The sequence below is a fragment of the Pseudophryne corroboree genome, chromosome 4, assembly GCF_028390025.1.
Source record: "Pseudophryne corroboree isolate aPseCor3 chromosome 4, aPseCor3.hap2, whole genome shotgun sequence".
NCBI lineage: Eukaryota > Metazoa > Chordata > Amphibia > Anura > Myobatrachidae > Pseudophryne > Pseudophryne corroboree.
The window spans coordinates 380,239,837-380,260,646 of NC_086447.1; the positions used below are offsets into that span (position 1 = coordinate 380,239,837).

The 20,810-nt window shown below is 46.6% G+C and overlaps 1 long non-coding RNA gene across 2 annotated transcripts in view; it reads left to right on the plus strand.

Moving 5' to 3' along the window:
- Positions 1-20,810, plus strand: part of LOC134909617 (uncharacterized) — a 184,759-nt gene that overhangs the window by 143,579 nt on the left and 20,370 nt on the right. Inside the window, exon 2 of one of the 2 annotated variants that reach the window (XR_010175985.1) lies at positions 12,185-12,699. This is a non-coding gene — a long non-coding RNA (uncharacterized LOC134909617). The remainder of the gene's footprint in view (positions 1-12,184; positions 12,700-20,810) is intronic. The other variant, XR_010175984.1, reaches the window with a different exon arrangement.

Consider the following 20,810-nt stretch of genomic DNA (forward strand, 5'->3'; position numbering starts at 1 on the left):
GGGGAAGACAGCCCCGACCCCCGTAGCGACCCCCATGGAGTAAGAAGGCCGCCATGAAGGATGCGGCATGTAACCGCCCGCCCCCGAAAGTCGGGACGAAACCGGGAGGAACTGTGGAGGGGCAGGGGGGGCGGCAAAATTTGCGCCAACTGATTCGCTCCAGCCAGGGACGGCCCGGGATCCGAGCCCGCAAAGGCAGGGAGGGGAACCGTAACCCGGGGGCCGCCGACCGACCATGTGGTCTGGACGCCGGCGCCCGAGCCGGCAAAGTACAGGGAAAATTGTGGTGCAGACGCCACCGTTAGGCCCATGGAGGGCGCTCCGGCAGCTGCAGGGAACGCCGGCGCAAGAGGCCAAGGAAGGCCACCGGGGAAAAACTGGCCCTCAGCGAAACCTTGCGGTGCATCAAACGAGTGAGCAGGGCCGGGTAGGTGGTAAGCCGCCGCGATGGATGACTGAGTCGCCACCAGCTGCAATGCCCCCGGCGGGCCGTGGGGAGGCGCCTGGAGCCCGCCGCACGGGGACGACGCCACGGGCAGCCGAACAACGGGCTACCGGGGGCCCAGCCAAAAGGCCCCCGATGCGGGATTCCCATCCGGGAACCCCTGCCATGTAACTGCAGGAGGGGCGGGCGTTGCGGCAGCCCCAGCCACGCCCCTTGCCCCGGAAATACCAGGTACCGACCACATCACCCCATTCCCAATTCTATACCTGGGCGCTACAGGCCCCTCCGCAGGGAGGGGTACATGCCCATCTGCAACTGTTCTGGGGACAGAGGGCACCTCACCCTGCTGCCCCAGATTCATATCCCCCACTGGTGAGCCAGCCCCCCCCCCTCGCCCTCCGCAGCCCCGCCGCGGCCGCCCGGCACCACGTGGGCGCCCGAGCCGCCGCTGAGAGCCGCTGGCGGGGAAGGCGGGGGAGACCCGGCGCTGACTAGCGCGCCGGGCGAGGGAGCTGTAGGTGGAACTGAGGCTGCTGGGGACGCCGGCGACCGCGGCCAGGCCGAGCCGCACGTCCCGGCGACACGTGCAGAGCGGCCGCTGGCCGCTTGTCTCGCGCTGGCAGGGTAGCGGGCCGTCGCGGCCCGACCCTGCCGCATGCCCGCCGTCGTCGTAGGCATCCTCCGGGGGGCAGCACTACTGGAGCGGGAGCGGGGGGTGCCCACAGCCTCCACGAGGCGGCGGGGGGGGGGGAGCAGAGCGGCGTGGACGCGGCATAACAGGAGGGGGGGGAGCAGTAATATATACAATATGAAGCAAATATGCAGTAATGATAACCACAAAGGAGGGGGGAGGGGGTGCAGAATCAAACAAAGCAATATACAAAGGGAACAAAAACTCAAGTACTGTGACAATATACTTATCCTTCCTGGGCCATACAATGAATGGCAAGAGGAAGTCTGAGGCAAATGGCCCTGCCTTATATACTATCCTAAGACCAACCTATTAAGCTTGATGGACAACCTTCTAATCCAATAGGAAAAACCACATGAAAAAACTGATCTGCCTAGCAACTGCTTAGTCATTAAACAACCAATCACAAAAAGTTGAGCTCTTATATGGCCTCAGGCTTATGCAGCCTTCAGCTTATCTAATACTGGTGGTCACTGGTCAGCAAAACTCTGCACTGTACTCCTCCTATATAATACTGCTGGTCCCCAGTCCCCACAATAAAGCAGTGTGAGCACAGATATATGCAGCACACTGAGCACAGATATGGAGCGTTTTTCAGGCAGAGAACGTATAATACTGGTGGTCACTGGTCAGCAAAACTCTCCACTGTACTCCTCCTATATAATACTGCTGGTCCCCAGTCCCCACAATAAAGCAGTGTGAGCACAGATATATGCAGCACACTGAGCACAGATATGGAGCGTTTTGCAGGCAGAGAACGTATAATACTGGTGGTCACTGGTCAGCAAAACTCTGCACTGTACTCCTATATAATACTGCTGGTCCCCAGTCCCCACAATAAAGCAGTGTGAGCACAGATATATGCAGCACACTGAGCACAGATATGGAGCGTTTTTCAGGCAGAGAACGTATAATACTGGTGGTCACTGGTCAGCAAAACTCTGCACTGTACTCCTCCTATATAATACTGCTGGTCCCCAGTCCCCACAATAAAGCAGTGTGAGCACAGATATATGCAGCACACTGAGCACAGATATGGAGCGTTTTTCAGGCAGACAACGTATACTGGTGGTCACTGGTCAGCAAAACTCTGCACTGTGCTCCTCCTATATAATACTGCTGGTCCCCAGTCCCCACAATAAAGCAGTGTGAGCACAGATATATGCAGCACACTGAGCACAGATATGGAGCGTTTTTCAGGCAGAGAACGTATAATACTGGTGGTCACTGGTCAGCAAAACTCTGCACTGTACTCCTCCTATATAATACTGCTGGTCCCCAGTCCCCACAATAAAGCAGTGTGAGCACAGATATATGCAGCACACTGAGCACAGATATGGAGCATTTTTCAGGCAGACAACGTATACTGGTGGTCACTGGTCAGCAAAACTCTGCACTGTACTCATCGTATATAATACTGCTGGTCCCCAGTCCCCACAATAAAGCAGTGTGAGCACAGATATATGTAGCACACTGAGCACAGATATGGAGCGTTTTTCAGGCAGACAACGTATAATACTGGTGGTCACTGGTCAGCAAAACTCTGAACTGTACTCCTCCTATAATACTGCTGGTCCCCAGAATAAATATATTTTCACTGCAGCCCCCTGAAACAAAGTGAGAGGACGCCAGCCACGTCCTCTCACTATCATTTCCAATGCACGAGTGAAAAATGGCGGCGACGCGCGGCTCCTTATATAGAATCCGAATCTCGCGAGAATCCGACAGCGGGATGATGACTTCCGGGCGCTTGGGTTAACCGAGCAAGGCGGGAGGATCCGAGTCTGCCTCGGACCCGAGTAAAAAGGGTGAAGTTCGGGGGGGTTCAGATTCCGAGGAACCGAACCCGCTCATCACTACTGTCGTAATGTGTAAAAGGGGGCTCTACCTGGCATAATGTATGATAGTGGCTCTACCTGGAGTAATGTGTAAAATGGGACTCTACATGGCGTAATGTGTGACAGGGGCTCTACCTGGTGTAATGTGTGAAAGTGGCGCTACTGTGTGGTGTCATTTGAATAATGGAGACTACCGTACAGCGTAATATGAATTGGTATTATTTTGTTGCCATACCCCTTCCCCATGAAACCACTCCCCAATATTTTTGTTGTGCACTGGCCCTATTTTACATTTTAGAGGGGGGCACCGATGGTGTTTCCTTCACACAGCGCTAAAATGTCTAGTTACAGCACTGGCTTGTGTATGTATGTGTGTATGTATGCATGTGTGACTGTTTATGTTTGTATGTTTATATGAATGTGAGTGCTATACACGTATATACATATGTTTATGTTGATTATATATGTTTATGGAGGTTGATGTACAGTGGATTATGAGGCTGCATTTGATGAGTATATTATGACGAAGTACTTGCTTGATTAGATGAATATGCCCACAGCTACGATCTCTTTTGGCTGAAACCGCTCTTGGGGGGTCATTCCGAGTTGATCGCATGCTGCCGATTTTTGCAGTGCAGCGATCAGGTTACTACTGCTCATGCGTATGCACCGCAATGCGCACGCGTATCGTACGGGTACAAACAGCATCGATGCTGGGCAATGCTTCTAGTCCATTTGCACGGGTGATCGCAAGGAGATTGACAGAAATAGGGCATTTATGGGTGTCAATTGACCGTTTTCTGGGAGTGGTAGGGAAAAGTGTCCAGGCGTTTGCAGGGCGGGCGTCTGATGTCAGTTCCGGGACCGGACAGGCTGAAGTGATGGCAAGGGCTGAGTAAGTTCACACCTACTCTGAAACTGCAAAAAACTTTTTCGGCCCGGCTGCACATGCGATCGCACACTTGCAAAACAATAATACACTTCCCCGTGGGCGGCGACTATGCATTTGCACGGCTGCAAAAAGTAGCTAGCGAGTGATCAACTCAGAATGAGGGCCTTTATGTGGAGATTTATAAAGGATTTTTTTTTTTGCATAAAAATGGGATGTGCGTATTCCTTTACCAATAAAAATTGACATTATGTGTTGAGCACTCTCTGGAGAGGACATTGGAGGTCATTCCGAGTCGTTCGCTCTGAAAATTTCTTCGCATCGCAGCGTTTTTCCGCTTAGTGCGCATGCGCAATGTCCGCACTGCGACTGCGCCAAGTAAATTTGCTATAAAGTTTGGATTTTTACTCACGGCTTTTTCTTCGCTCAGGCGATCGTAGTGTGATTGACAGGAAATGGGTGTTACTGGGCGGAAACAGGCCGTTTTATGGGCGTGTGGGAAAAAACGCTACCGTTTCCGGAAAAAACGCAGGAGTGGCCGGAGAAACGGAGGAGTGTCTGGGCGAACGCTGGGTGTGTTTGTGACGTCAAACCAGGAACGACAAGCACTGAACTGATCGCAGATGCCGAGTAAGTCTGAAGCTACTCAGAAACTGCTACGAGGTGTGTAATCGCAATATTGCGAATACGTCGTTCGCAATTTTAGGATGCTAAGATTCACTCCCAGTAGGCGGCGGCTTAGCGTGAGCAACTCTGCTAAAATCGCCTCGCGAGCGAACAACTCGGAATGACCTCCATTATGTGCGTGCGGCTGTTTTCTTTTTTCACTATATACATGTGTGTGTGTATATCCAGTATATTAATATATATATATATATATATATATATATATATGTATACATATACATATATACACGTGTGCGTGTGTGTGTATATATATATATATATATATATATATATATACATATATACATACCCCCAAACACACACCCCTATGGAAACCCCCCTGACTAAATCCTGCATTTGCCCTTGCAATACGTGTGTGTGTGTGTGTGTGTGTGTGTGTGTGTGTGTGTGTGTGTGTGGGTGTGTGTGTGTGTGTGTGTGTGTGTGTGTGTGTGTGTGTTCTGACATCTTGGTTTTGGGACATATTTGTCTACATTTGTACTCTCTTATCCAGGAGAAGATTTGTGTCCTTAGTCCCTGTCCTGTACGGACAGATGCCACTTATCATGGGTCTATGTGGTAGGGGGACCAACATGATGTGATTCTATGAGAATCACATCCTACTAGCCCCACCCCCTTTCCATAGACCAGAGATTACTGGAATTATCCTCCCTGTCCTGTTCACTTCACCAGGAAGTCAGCATGATGCGGTAGGACCAAGAGAAACATCACATTAATGTCCGGCTTACTACCACTTTTGGACCACATCCATTTTGTCTTTTCAAAAGACAAAATACAGACGCCACGATTTTGTCCTGCAATAAATAAATAAATAAATATATATATATATATATATATATATATTTAAACTGTGTGTGTGTGTATATATATATATATATATATATATATATATATATTTATTTCAAAAAGGGGTACAAGTGTGAAATCCTTACCGCTTTTGTAAATGTTCTTCATTGTCAACTGGAAAAGACTATTAAAACAGAAGATTACGGAGCATTGCTCTGATTCATGGTGAAATAATAATAAAAGATAGCAGGACATTTATTGCAGTGTACGTGACCTGCTGCTGTGCTGTTACTGAGTTTCATTCCGCATCACTCATGGATGGATGTTGTAAATATATTTCTGCAGCCAATTTCTGAGCTATAAATAGTGCTGTCCTAGTACAAGACATTTTCTTTTTTTTATTGCTCTGTAAGCATAAGTACTGTAGTTAGCAAAGTGTCAGAGGATCTTGGCACTGAATAGCAGCACAGTGCTTCTTACTTCTGTAATAACTAAGGTGTGAAGGCTGGGAGTTAAAGAATATTTATACAGTATATGGGATCGTGTACTATCTATTGTACAACATCAAAATAATATAATTCATAGAGAGTAGTCTTGTCAAAATATAGACTGTTGGACGAGTACTTTTTCACACGTCACAGAGCTCTGAGGAGATTTCTTATATGATAAGCAATATTATTCTTTCTAATAAATTCCTAAAACAACAAGATGGAATTGTCCTTGGGCCCTCCCACCCACCCTTATGTTGTAAAAACAGGACATGCACACTTTAACGAACCCATCATTTCAGCTACAGGGTCTGCCACACGACTGTGACTGAAATGACTGGTTGGTTTGGGCCCCCACCAAAAAAGAAGCAATCAATCTCTCCTTGCACAAACTGGCTCTACAGAGGCAAGATGTCCACCTCATCCTCGGGATTCCTCACCCCTTTCACTGTGTACATCCTCCTCACAGAGTATTAATTCGTCCCCACTGGAATCCACCATCCCAGGTCCCTGTGTACTTTCTGGAGGCAATTGCTGGTGAATGTCTCCACGGAGGAATTGATTGTAATTCATTTTGATGAACATCATCTTCTCCACATTTTCTGGAAGTAACCTCGTACGCCGATTGCTGACAAGGTGAGCGGCTGCACTAAACACTCTTTCGGAGTACACACTGGAGGGTGGGCAACTTAGGTAAAATAAAGCAAGTTTGTGCAAGGGCCTCCAAATTGCCTCTTTTTCCTGCCAGTATACGTATGGACTGTCTGACGTGCCTACTTGGATGCGGTCACTCATATAATCCTCCACCATTCTTTCAATGGTGAGAGAATCATATGCAGTGACAGTAGACGACATGTCAGTAATCGTTGGCAGGTCCTTCAGTCCGGACCAGATGTCAGCACTCACTCTAGACTGCCCTGCATCACCGCCAGCGGGTGGGCTCGGAATTCTTAGCCTTTTCCTCGCAGCCCCAGTTGTGGGAGAATGTGAAGGAGGAGCTGTTGACGGGTCACGTTCCGTTTGACTTGACAATTTTCTCACCAGCAGGTCTTTGAACCCCGTGCAGACTTGTGTCTGCCGGAAAGAGAGATACAACGTAGGTTTTAAATCTATTATCGAGCACGGTGGCCAAAATGTAGTGCTCTGATTTCAACAGATTGACCACCCGTGAATCCTGGTTAAGCGAATTAAGGGCTCCATCCACAAGTCCCACATGCCTAGCGGAATCGCTCTGTTTTAGCTCCTCCTTCAATCTCTCCAGCTTCTTCTGCAAAAGCCTGATGAGGGGAATGACCTGACTCAGGCTGGCAGTGTCTGAACTGACTTCACGTGTGGCAAGTTCAAAGAGATGCAGAACCTTGCACAACTTTGAAATCATTCTCCACTGCGCTTGAGTCAGGTGCATTCCCCCTCCTTTGCCTATATCGTAGGCAGATGTATAGGCTTGAATGGCCTTTTGCTGCTCCTCCATCCTCTGAAGCATATAGAGGGTTGAATTCCACCTCGTTACTACCTCTTGCTTCAGATGATGGCAGGGCAGGTTCAGGAGTGTTTGCTGGTGCTCCAGTCTTCGGCACGCGGTGACTGAATGCCGAAAGTGGCCCGCAATTCTTCGGGCCACCGACAGCATCTCTTGCACGCCCCTGTCATTTTTTAAATAATTCTGCACCACAAAATTCAATGTATGTGCAAAACATGGGACGTGCTGGAATTTGCCCAGATGTAATGCACGCACAATATTGGTGGCGTTGTCCGATGTCACAAATCCCCAGGAGAGTCCAATTGGGGTAAACCATTCTGCGATGATGTTCCTCAGTTTCCGTAAGAGGTTGTCAGCTATGTGCCTCTTCTGGAAAGCGGTGATACAATGCGTAGCCTGCCTAGGAATAAGTTGGCGTTTGCGAGATGCTGCTACTGGTGCCGCGGCTGCTGTTCTTGCTGCGGGAGGCAATACATCTACCCAGTGGGCTGTCACAGTCATATAGTCCTTAGTCTGCCCTGCTCCACTTGTCCACATGTCCGTGGCTAAGTGGACATTGGGTACAACTACATTTTTTAGGACACTGGTGACTCTTTTTCTGAGGTCTGTGTACATTCTCGGTATCGCCTGCCTAGAGAAATGGAACATAGATGGTATTTGGTACCGGGGACACAGTACCTCAAGCAAATCTCTAGTTTCCTGTGAATTAACGGTGGATACCGGAAACACGTTTAACACCGCCCAGGCTGCCAAGGCCTGAGTTATCCGCTTTGTAGCAGGATGACTGCTGTGATATTTCATCTTCCTCGCAAAGGACTGTTGGACAGTCAATTGCTTACTGGAAGTAGTACAAGTGGTCTTCCGACTTCCCCTCTGGGATGACTATCGACTCCCAGCAGCAACAACAGCAGCGCCAGCAGCAGCAGGCGTTACACTCAAGGATGCATCGGAGGAATCCCAGGCAGGAGAGGACTCGGCAGACTTGACAGTGACATGGCCTGCAGGACTATTGGCGTTCCTGTCTAAGGAGGAATTTGACACTGAGGGAGTTGGCGGTGTGGTTTGCAGGAGCTTGGTTACAAGAGGAAGGGATTTAGTTGTCAGTGGACTGCTTCCTCTGTCACCCAAAGTTTTTGAACTTGTCAATGACTTCTGATGAATGCGCTCCAGGTGACGTATAAGGGAGGATGTTCCTAGGTGGTTAACGTCCTTACCCCTACTTATTACAGCTTGACAAAGGCAACACACGGCTTGACAAATGTTGTCTGCATTTCTATTAAAATAATTCCACACTGACGTGGTTTTTTTTTTTGTAATTTGACCAGGCATGTCAATGGCCATATTCGTCCCACGGACAACAGGTGTATTCCCGGGTGCCTGACTTAAACAAACCACCTCACCATCAGAATCCTCCTTGTCAATTTCCTCCTCAGCGCTAGCAACACCCATATCCTCATCCTGGTGTACTTCAACAGTGACATCTTCAATTTGACTATCAGGACCTGAACTGCGGGTGCTCCTTCCAGCACTTGCAGGGGGCGTGCAAATGGTGGAAGGCGCCACCTCTTACCGTCCAGTGTTGGGAAGGTCAGGCATTGCAACCGACACAATTGGACTCTCCTTGGGGATTTGTGATTTAGAAGAACGCACAGTTCTTTGCTGTGCTTTTGCCAGCTTAAGTCTTTTCATTTTTCTAGTGGGAGGATGAGTGCTTCCATCCTCATGTGAAGCTGACCCACTAGTCATGAGGAACATAGGAGAGGTCCTCAGCCGTTCCTTGCCACTCCGTGTCGTAACTGGCATATTGGCAAGTTTACGCTTCTCATCAGACGCTTTTAATTTAGATTTTTGGGTCATTAGACTGAACTTTTGTTTTTTGGATTTTACATGCTCTCTACTATGACATTGGGCATCGGCCTTGGCAGACGACGTTGATGGCATTTCATCGTCTCGGCCATGACTAGTGGCAGCAGCTTCAGCACGAGGTGAAAGTGGATCTTGATCTTTCCCTATTTTACCCTCCACATTTTTGTTCTCCATTTTTTAATGTGTGGACTTATATGCCAGTAATATATCAATAGCAATGGCCTACTGTACCGTACTGCTATATATTATATACTGGTGGTCAGCAAAATTATGCACTGTCCTCCTACTACTGCGCACAACAACTAAAATGCACCACAGGTATGGATGGATAGTATACTTGATGACACAGAGGTAGGTAGAGCAGTGGACTACTGTACCGTACTGCTATATATTATATACTGGTGGTCAGCAAAATTATGCATTGTCCTCCTACTACTGCGCACAACAACTAAAATGCACCACAGGTATGGATGGATAGTATACTTGACGACACAGCTGTAGGTAGAGCAGTGGACTACTGTACCGTACTGATATAATACTGGTGGTCACTGGTCAGCAAAATTCTGCACTGTCCTCCTACTATATATACTACAATGCAGCACAGATATGGAGCGTTTTTCAGGCAGAGAACGTATAATACTGGTGGTCACTGGTCAGCAAAACTCTGCACTGTCCTCCTACTATATAATACTGGTGGTCCCCAGTCCCCACAATAAAGCACACTGAGCACAGATATTTGCAGCACACTGAGCACAGATATGGAGCGTTTTTCAGGCAGAGAACGTAGATATTTTCAGCACACTGAGCACAGATATTTGCAAGCACACTGAGCACAGATATTTTCAGCACACTGAGCACAGATATTTGCAGCACACTGAACACAACTGAGAGAACGCTGCACACGTCCTCTCCCTATCATCTCCAATGCACGAGTGAAAATGGCGGCGATGCGCGGCTCCTTATATAGAATACGAATCTCGCGAGAATCCGACAGCGGGATGATGACGTTCGGGCACGCTCGGGTTAACCGAGCAAGGCGGGAGGATCCGAGTCTGCCTCGGACCCGTGTAAAATGGGTGAAGTTCGGGGGGTTTGGATTTCGAGGAACTGAACCCGCTCATCTCTAGTTAGTAGATAGGTGGGTGATAGGAAGGAGTTAGTAGATGGCTCTAGACAGGAAGTAATTAGCTGCTGGATAGCAGTCAGGCAGAGTAAACTAGCAGATAGATGGGTGATAGACCAATGGATTAACAGACAGCTGGCCAGTAGTCACAATTAAGCTGTAGGCTTAGTGGTAAGTAGGGTTTTATCAGATAGCTATCTATCACACATCGGCAATAACACTGATGTTATGGGCTAGCTGAAACAGTAGCAGACAGCCAAAAGAGAAGTAAGTACAGGGCTGAGTGATAGAATAAATTTGGACAATAAGAAAAGTGAAATTTTCTGTCAGCAAAAAGAAAACCCTATAACAAGTGTTATCTGAGAACACTAATTGTGATTATTAAGTTCTGTTGTCCTCTATACGATTCAGGAAATGTTTAGAAATATGTAAGTAAAAAACCAGAGAAACTGTCTTTTATACTACCCTGCATGATCAATCCCAGCAAATGCTCAGAGCCCATAGAGTGTGGTCATGTGACTGTGGCCAGCTCCATGCGGGTTCCAAATAGCAGAAAATCCAGTAAATTTCATCCTAAGTCAGCAATTCTGAATCTGCAGCATCCCTCTCCTGCGTGTGACACACAGACCTACAATACACGCACATTGTACTGCCTGTGTTCAGGAAGAAGTTGTGCGGCTCTTCCTTTGTGATCATCTGCATCGCCTCATCCATCCCTGGCAGCCCTAAAAGTGCCTTATAAGGGGGTGGGCTATCGGCAGCACCCTCCATGATTTCCTGGGGTGGGTGGTGCTATCAGCAGAGACTGTGATGTCTGAATTTGCTGCTATATAAGAAACTGTGATTATATATATATATCTATATATATATCTATATATCTATATATATATATATATATATATATGTATCCAATTTCCACAAGACAGTAAGTCCAATAGAGAAGCCGGTGCCCTCAAATGCAGAAAAAACACACAATGCGCTTCTATTATCCGTTCAGCACACATGTGTGCCAAACCTTCAGTCTGTGCAACTGAAAAGTCAGTACTCATCAATCCAATTTATGTAAAGCACGAGAACCACAGTATGGATATTTCAGGTCCGCTGCTCCTCTCTATTCCTGGAATCCTCAGGAGAATGGAGATCTATGGAAAAAGAGATGAAAGGAGCGCTCTATCGTGCATGAAAAAGTTTTAATATATTCCTTTAAGGGCATACAAACAATGGTGAGCTGGAACTCGTACCAAAAGAAGATGCGCTGTGGATTTAACACCACATGATATTATACTGAACCCTTAGGTGTAACTCCATCCATTCATGCCGCTGCACTGGCCGAACCTGCACACTGCGCTGCCGACAGCTAACCTCCGGCCACATGCCGGGAATCGGACCACAGGACAGGCAGGAGAAGTTCACCGAGGGGAAAGACGCGTCAGCAAATTCAGACATCACAGTCTCTGCTGATAGCACCACCCACCCCAGGAAATCATGGTGGGTGCTACTGATAGCCCACCCCCTTATAGGGCACTTTTAGGGCTGCCACGAATAGATGATCGCCATAAGGCATTGCTACTGGCTGAGTCGAGATGGATCTTTAGACTTAATACTATGCCCCCTTTTGGGCTTAATGACTAAATTAACTGGAACAGTATTATGTAATATGCCCGAAGTTTGGAGGATGTTTCGACTGCAATATTGTATTGATCAAGGAAATTGTATAGCTTTAATTGTGATATCAATTAGCTTGTGCATAACTAATATGTCTTTTGTATTTATGTCAGTTTTATTAAGTTTTCTACAGCATATGTTTTGATCATATGTATATTATTGTATATACTGTATCTGTTGTTTTATATGACTGTTGGGCTCATTATCCACCACCTCTCTCCTACAGTGCCGCTGCGGGAGAACCCATCTAGACCTTCCGGCACGCAAGCACCGGGGCTGCCATGGCAACAAGCAGCAGCCGCGATCCGGAAGTGGGTCAGTTGACGAGTTCCGGATGCTGTGCTCTGGCAGTGGATGAGGACGTGGATGATTAGCGGGGGTATTTCAGATGGGAAAGTGTGTTTTTGTTTGTATTTTGGTGTGTCTTGAAAAAGGACTAGGACTCAGCAAGGTACTCCATAACTGTGATACTCAGCAAGGATCTCTATAACTCTGATACTCAGCAAGGAACCACATGACTGATACTCAGCAAGGAACCACATGACTCTGATACTCAGCAAGGAGCTCTATGACTCTGATACTCAGTGAGGAACCACATGACTCTGATACTCAGCAAGGAGCTCACTCTGCCCAAATCCTTCTCTCAGATACTCTATTATTATTATTATTAGACACCACAATGTGTCCACAGCAAAGTACAAGGAATATACATAGTAGCAGTGTACCAGGACATACTGTATAGTAAGTATAGTATAAAAATTATGTATCTTGGGAACAACATACAACGATAAAATGAAAGACTATGCAAGAGAAGGACAAGGAAGAGAATACAGCAGCTCACTGTTTGATGTGGGGCAAGTGGTGATAAAGTGCAGGGAAAGCAGTTTGTCATTCAATGAGCCGGTCCCCATTGTAAGGGTGATTATACAGTATCAGAGTCAAGGAAGGGGATGGAGAGTAAAGCTGTTATGCATAGTACAGAGGAGATAACTGTTGGAACTGTATGAACAGATGGTGGTTTGGCAGAGTTAATGTACACACCAGCAGAATGTGATTGACCCAAGGACCAGTCCACTTTAGCCTAACTAGGCAGTGTGGCTTATTTGTTGGTGAGTTATGAAGTAGAGCTTGTAGCAGAGGAGAGTTGAGGAAAATAAACAGCTGTCTCTTGGAATATCTAGTGGTGCAGGTGCTGGAACAGTGGTCTAGCTGGTAAAAGCGTCTTAGGTCTTTAGAGCTAAGGTGGAAGACATACATTTCCCACTATGTCACTCATACACAGTAACAAGATGGCGGCTTGCATGCGCAGTAGTGTTACTGGCGGCCATCTTGGTAAGAGAATGAAGGATCATCCCTAGAGGAGCCATATTGGGGACTGTGCAATTGACCTCTCCTATTCTATCAAGAACAAGAGAAAAGAAGGCCCTTCCCGTGAAAGGCAGGTCAAGGGTGAAGTGATACGTAAAGATTTAGGTGGAATGTTGGTAGGTTTTAATGAAAAGGTGTGTTTTTAGTGGGGTGTAGTATGGTATGCCGGTGGCCGGCCTCCCGGCGACCAGCATACCGGCGCCGGGAGTCCGACCGCAGGCATACCGACAGCATGGCGAGCGCAAATGAGCCCCTTGTGGGCTCACTGCGCTCGCCACGCTGCAGGCACGGTGGCATGCTACGCGCACCATGCTCTTTTATTCTGCCTCCAGGACCCCACGAGGGAGAAAAAGTGTCGGTATGGCGGCTGTCGGGATTCTGGTGCCAGTATACTGTGCGCCGGGATCCTGACAGTCGGCATACTGAAGACCACCCTTTTTCGTGCATGTATGAAGCTGGCAAGACTGGTACAAAATTCTGACTTTGCAAGGGAGTGTGGGAAGAAATTAGGGAGATGGTGAAGTGGCGATCAGTGGAAGAGCAGAGTGTGTGGGAGGGAGTGTAGACAAAAAATGAGGTTGGAGATGTTGTAGTTGGAGAACTGATTAAGGGCTGTATATATGAGAATAGATGAGATGTTTGAATTGGATGCTATGGGGCACAGGAAGTTAGTAAAACTTAGACTCAAGAAGGGAAAGGAATAGAATGGGGGAGGACAGGTAGGAGGAGATTACAGTAGTCAAGGCAAGACATTCTGAGTATGTGGATGAGAAAGGGCCTATCCTAGTGAAGTTATGAAGGTTGAAATCTCAGAAGTGAGAGATATTATGATTGTGATATTGTGAGTAGTGAAGAAGTCATGGATGACAGCAGGGCAGCAAAGTGGATAGACAGCAGAGAAGGAGATGTTATCAATAGAAAGAGAGAAAGGTGAAAGAAATGAGGGTGTCTTGGATGTGCTACCATCTTTTTTGCAAACCCATGCACATTGCTAAAAAAATCTAATCTAAATTGTACAATTTAAAGAGCGAGGCACCAAAGTGGTCTCAGCTATGTTGCCCTTCACAAATGTTGGCCATTGTTTTAAAAGACATCATTATCACCTTTATGTTGTCTGTTTACTAGATGTTTTCCTGTGTCATGATGCTATGGAGAGCATTGATTTGCCACCTGTCAATCTGTCTTCATCTGAACACCCGGGAATATCTGAGCTTTTCAAGCAAAATTCCTCCCAAGCATGCAAGCTGTTCAAGAGCTTGTCTGAGCAAAACTCTTGCTTTTTGTATTCATGCTGCTTGTGTATGAGTGTAATGATAACACATTGAGGAATCACGTAAAGTGGTGGTGGTGGTGGTGGTGGTGGTGGTGGTGGTGTGTGTGTGTGTGTGTGTGTGTGTGTATCCAATTAGCTGCGATAATGCAGATTTTTTTATTTTCTCACCAATGATTTTTCACCGGTATCCAATTACATTGCCCTGTTTTTCTCGCGAAAATTCATAGCTTCCATGAAAAGCCGCGGACCTATGTCAGTAACTTAATATTAGAACGTGGAGACAAATGCTTTCTTTAAAATTAATCTTTCTGTATTTCTTCAACTTGAACTTTAGTCATCAATAACGTCACCCATGTCAGGCAGCTTGGGAGAGATACAGTATGCCACATGTTAGCCTGTTAAAAGCAGCTGTGAAATCCACATACAAATCATAAATCATTTCCACCATCCAACCATGCAGGCTGACATGACACTGGTGCCTTTTCTAGCAGTGATTCAGTACCCAGGGGGTTATGTGTTTAATATTGTCTTATTTATGTTTACTGTCTAGCTACACTTCTCAGTGAAATATTCCCAAAGGTGGAACATGTTACATTTTTAGTACAAATTGATAGTGGCAAATGCAGTGCAATGTTGATGGTAATCTAGTACAGTATTGTTTTGATACAAGTCCTTATGATGTTATTATAATGCACTCAGAAATTATAATTCTGCTAGTATAATTATTCACAGTAGATCTCACACTTTTAATGGATATGTTTTTGAAAATGTGTTACACTGGATAACTTAATACAAGAGCAGTATTAATTAACAGGAAGGTTTGCTCAGAAACCACAAACCTAATATTGCTTCAGAATGGCAGAAAAGGTAGTTAAAGTGCTAAATGTACACCTTTACCTTTGTTTATGCCATTACCTCTTATACAGTAATATAGCAACTAGTGCACTTATGTTTATAGGAAAATGCATGAAATACAGTTAGCCAGTGGGCATTCACCCTACTTTTTCAATTCCTAAATAAATTATACACCGAGGAAGGTACTGGTAACAAAACACTGTTGGACTTACATTGTAATTATATTTACACAGTAGTTCACCACTGAAACCATTTGTTTTAATTAGTTTATTTTTATTAATCAATTATTTGCTTTGTCTACACTGGCATATACACCTAAAAACCAACTACCTGTTTCGCTAAATGCTCACTACCTATTTCCCAGGAGCAGATCCTGAAGAAATTGACAAGGGCGGTCACTACAACAGGGTGGTGCTAACGGTGCTTGGCACATAGCGCAATTGCCCTGTGGGCAGAACCAGCCACATCCACCCATGATTGATTTTATCTGTGTGTGCCAGTGCCAGCTGCTGTGACCGCCTACTGAGAAAGTCACCAGAGGTGACGAAATGCGTCTAGGACTCCCACTCGTCACCGCCCGTTATCTTTTATTGGAGTACACTGGAGCTCAGATACGCTATCCTGGAGACGTGTCCGCTGAGGCATCTAAAAAGCATCCCGCTGATGTTCGGAGACCCGGAGCAACTATTACCGTAGCACCCGAGGACGCTCGGAACACGGTCACCTCCTCTAATCTTGGAATAGGTCCCTGTCATTTGGGATAGAGTGAGTAAATGCTACCGAACTTACATATCATAGTCAGATGCTGCTAATTACCGGGATTCCTCATGGACACCTGTTTTAGAACTCTCCAGGCGGGCAATAAAATACTGCTTATTTGAAGCGTTAAATCCATCTTTCATATATTCTGGACTGCAGTTAATCTTGTCAATACTGACTTGTAATCATTGTTACTATTTGGAATAGGAACTATCCAAATTCTACATTGTATATAGTGGAGGAACTTACATCCAATAATTCCCCCTTGAGGAGCAATGTGGATATATATGATTCAGTTATGAAATTTGTTTTAAATGCATTCTAATTAGAGATGAGCGCCTGAAATTTTTCGGGTTTTGTGTTTTGGTTTTGGGTTCGGTTCCGCGGCCGTGTTTTGGGTTCGAACGCGTTTTGGCAAAACCTCACCGAATTTTTTTTGTCGGATTCGGGTGTGTTTTGGATTCGGGTGTTTTTTTCAAAAAACACTAAAAAACAGCTTAAATCATAGAATTTGGGGGTCATTTTGATCCCAAAGTATTATTAACCTCAAAAACCATAATTTACACTCATTTTCAGTCTATTCTGAATACCTCACACCTCACAATATTATTTTTAGTCCTAAAATTTGCACCGAGGTCGCTGTGTGAGTAAGATAAGCGACCCTAGTGGCCGACACAAACACCGGGCCCATCTAGGAGTGGCACTGCAGTGTCACGCAGGATGTCCCTTCCAAAAAACCCTCCCCAAACAGCACATGACGCAAAGAAAAAAAGAGGCGCAATGAGGTAGCTGTGTGAGTAAGATTAGCGACCCTAGTGGCCGACACAAACACCGGGCCCATCTAGGAGTGGCACTGCAGTGTCACGCAGGATGTCCCTTCCAAAAAACCCTCCCCAAACAGCACATGACGCAAAGAAAAAAAGAGGCGCAATGAGGTAGCTGACTGTGTGAGTAAGATTAGCGACCCTAGTGGCCGACACAAACACCGGGCCCATCTAGGAGTGGCACTGCAGTGTCACGCAGGATGTCCCTTCCAAAAAACCCTCCCCAATCAGCACATGATGCAAAGAAAAAGAAAAGAAAAAAGAGGTGCAAGATGGAATTGTCCTTGGGCCCTCCCACCCACCCTTATGTTGTATAAACAAAACAGGACATGCACACTTTAACCAACCCATCATTTCAGTGACAGGGTCTGCCACACGACTGTGACTGATATGACGGGTTGGTTTGGACCCCCCCCAAAAAAGAAGCAATTAATCTCTCCTTGCACAAACTGGCTCTACAGAGGCAAGATGTCCACCTCATCTTCACCCTCCGATATATCACCGTGTACATCCCCCTCCTCACAGATTATCAATTCGTCCCCACTGGAATCCACCATCTCAGCTCCCTGTGTACTTTGTGGAGGCAATTGCTGCTGGTCAATGTCTCCGCGGAGGAATTGATTATAATTCATTTTAATGAACATCATCTTCTCCACATTTTCTGGATGTAACCTCGTACGCCGATTGCTGACAAGGTGAGCGGCGGCACTAAACACTCTTTCGGAGTACACACTTGTGGGAGGGCAACTTAGGTAGAATAAAGCCAGTTTGTGCAAGGGCCTCCAAATTGCCTCTTTTTCCTGCCAGTATAAGTACGGACTGTGTGACGTGCCTACTTGGATGCGGTCACTCATATAATCCTCCACCATTCTATCAATGTTGAGAGAATCATATGCAGTGACAGTAGACGACATGTCCGTAATCGTTGTCAGGTCCTTCAGTCCGGACCAGATGTCAGCATCAGCAGTCGCTCCAGACTGCCCTGCATCACCACCAGCGGGTGGGCTCGGAATTCTGAGCCTTTTCCTCGCACCCCCAGTTGCGGGAGAATGTGAAGGAGGAGATGTTGACAGGTCGCGTTCCGCTTGACTTGACAATTTTGTCACCAGCAGGTCTTTCAACCCCAGCAGACCTGTGTCTGCCGGAAAGAGAGATCCAAGGTAGGCTTTAAATCTAGGATCGAGCACGGTGGCCAAAATGTAGTGCTCTGATTTCAACAGATTGACCACCCGTGAATCCTTGTTAAGCGAATTAAGGGCTGCATCCACAAGTCCCACATGCCTAGCGGAATCGCTCCCTTTTAGCTCCTTCTTCAATGCCTCCAGCTTCTTCTGCAAAAGCCTGATGAGGGGAATGACCTGACTCAGGCTGGCAGTGTCTGAACTGACTTCACGTGTGGCAAGTTCAAAGGGCATCAGAACCTTGCACAACGTTGAAATCATTCTCCACTGCACTTGAGACAGGTGCATTCCACCTACTATATCGTGCTCAATTGTATAGGCTTGAATGGCCTTTTGCTGCTCCTCCAACCTCTGAAGCATATAGAGGGTTGAATTCCACCTCGTTACCACTTCTTGCTTCAGATGATGGCAGGGCAGGTTCAGTAGTTTTTGGTGGTGCTCCAGTCTTCTGTACGTGGTGCCTGTACGCCGAAAGTGTCCCGCAATTTTTCTGGCCACCGACAGCATCTCTTGCACGCCCCTGTCGTTTTTTAAAAAATTCTGCACCACCAAATTCAAGGTATGTGCAAAACATGGGACGTGCTGGAATTTGCCCATATTTAATGCACACACAATATTGCTGGCGTTGTCCGATGCCACAAATCCACAGGAGAGTCCAATTGGGGTAAGCCATTCCGCGATGATCTTCCTCAGTTGCCGTAAGAGGTTTTCAGCTGTGTGCGTATTCTGGAAAGCGGTGATACAAAGCGTAGCCTGCCTAGGAAAGAGTTGGCGTTTGCGAGATGCTGCTACTGGTGCCGCCGCTGCTGTTCTTGCGGCGGGAGTCCATACATCTACCCAGTGGGCTGTCACAGTCATATAGTCCTGACCCTGCCCTGCTCCACTTGTCCACATGTCCGTGGTTAAGTGGACATTGGGTACAACTGCATTTTTTAGGACACTGGTGAGTCTTTTTCTGACGTCCGTGTACATTCTCGGTATCGCCTGCCTAGAGAAGTGGAACCTAGATGGTATTTGGTAACGGGGGCACACTGCCTCAATAAATTGTCTAGTTCCCTGTGAACTAACGGCGGATACCGGACGCACGTCTAACACCAACATAGTTGTCAAGGACTCAGTTATCCGCTTTGCAGCAGGATGACTGCTGTGATATTTCATCTTCCTCGCAAAGGACTGTTGAACAGTCAATTGCTTACTGGAAGTAGTACAAGTGGGCTTACGACTTCCCCTCTGGGATGACCATCGACTCCCAGCGGCAACAACAGCAGCGCCAGCAGCAGTAGGCGTTACACGCAAGGATGCATCGGAGGAATCCCAGGCAGGAGAGGACTCGTCAGAATTGCCAGTGACATGGCCTGCAGGACTATTGGCATTCCTGGGGAAGGAGGAAATTGACACTGAGGGAGTTGGTGGGGTGGTTTGCGTGAGCTTGGTTACAAGAGGAAGGGATTTACTGGTCAGTGGACTGCTTCCGCTGTCACCCAAAGTTTTTGAACTTGTCACTGACTTATTATGAATGCGCTGCAGGTGACGTATGTCAAAGTCAGAAAAATGTCTCAATGCACGTTGCCATATTTGCACCGCACACTGGTCCGCGCTGCGCGTGCGTGCGCTCTCCCGTGGATGCGCATACCCGCAATAACGTGCACTCGCAGGCGCGGTATGCGTATTTACGGTAGAGTTTATGTAGTCGTAGCGTGCGACTCATTCGTTACAAATGTTCACAATTAATGTAGTTTATAGATCATGGTCCCTTTGATAGATTCTGAAAGTTTGGTTAAAATACAATGTCCCAGAGCTGAGGAATCCCTCTTTATATCGTACGAAGGGTCTAACAGGAATCATACAGCAGTGTTTGGTACCCATCGGAAGAGTATTTAATTAGCAATATTCCGGTGTTGGTTTGGAGCGTATTAATCGCTCGTGCGAATAGTTATGGACATAAGAAGTTTATGTCCATTTCTATTAATTACACATACTCAGGTATGCGGCGGGAAACCCAGTTTCCCACCCACCTGAGCTGTTGGAAATCGTCACAGCCCACCTGTATGAATCACCCTATGACCTTTTGTTATGATGCAGGGCCGAATTCCTTCGGCCAATGGACAATGGGATTGTAGGACCAGGAGATTGCATTGTGTGTGGGGCATAAATAGGCAGGCCGACCACATCCAGCTCTCACTCTCTCATCAACGGTTATCTGCTGATAGCCGGGAGCTGGATATCGAGGCGCAGGCGATCATACCCTTTGTGCGTAAGTTTCTCTCCGTTATCATTGTCTTTCTGTGAGCCAATTTCTCTCATCTCATCTCTCTCTCTCTCTCTCTCTCTCTCTCTGTTCTGTTCTCTCATATCTCCCCTAGACTAGGCTAGTATTGTATTGTAGTAGATAGTATTGTATTGTATTGCATTTAGGTCAGTGTAGTATTGTCTTTTTGTATTTATTGTTTAGTTCTGTGGTTAGGAAGTCTCTGTTATATTGTAGTGTATCATTTGTACTGTTATCCCCTTTTACAAGTATATTAGAGATAATACAGTTAATAGGCTTTGGAACCTAAACCAGCATCTGTGTATTTCCTATAGTGTTAAGTG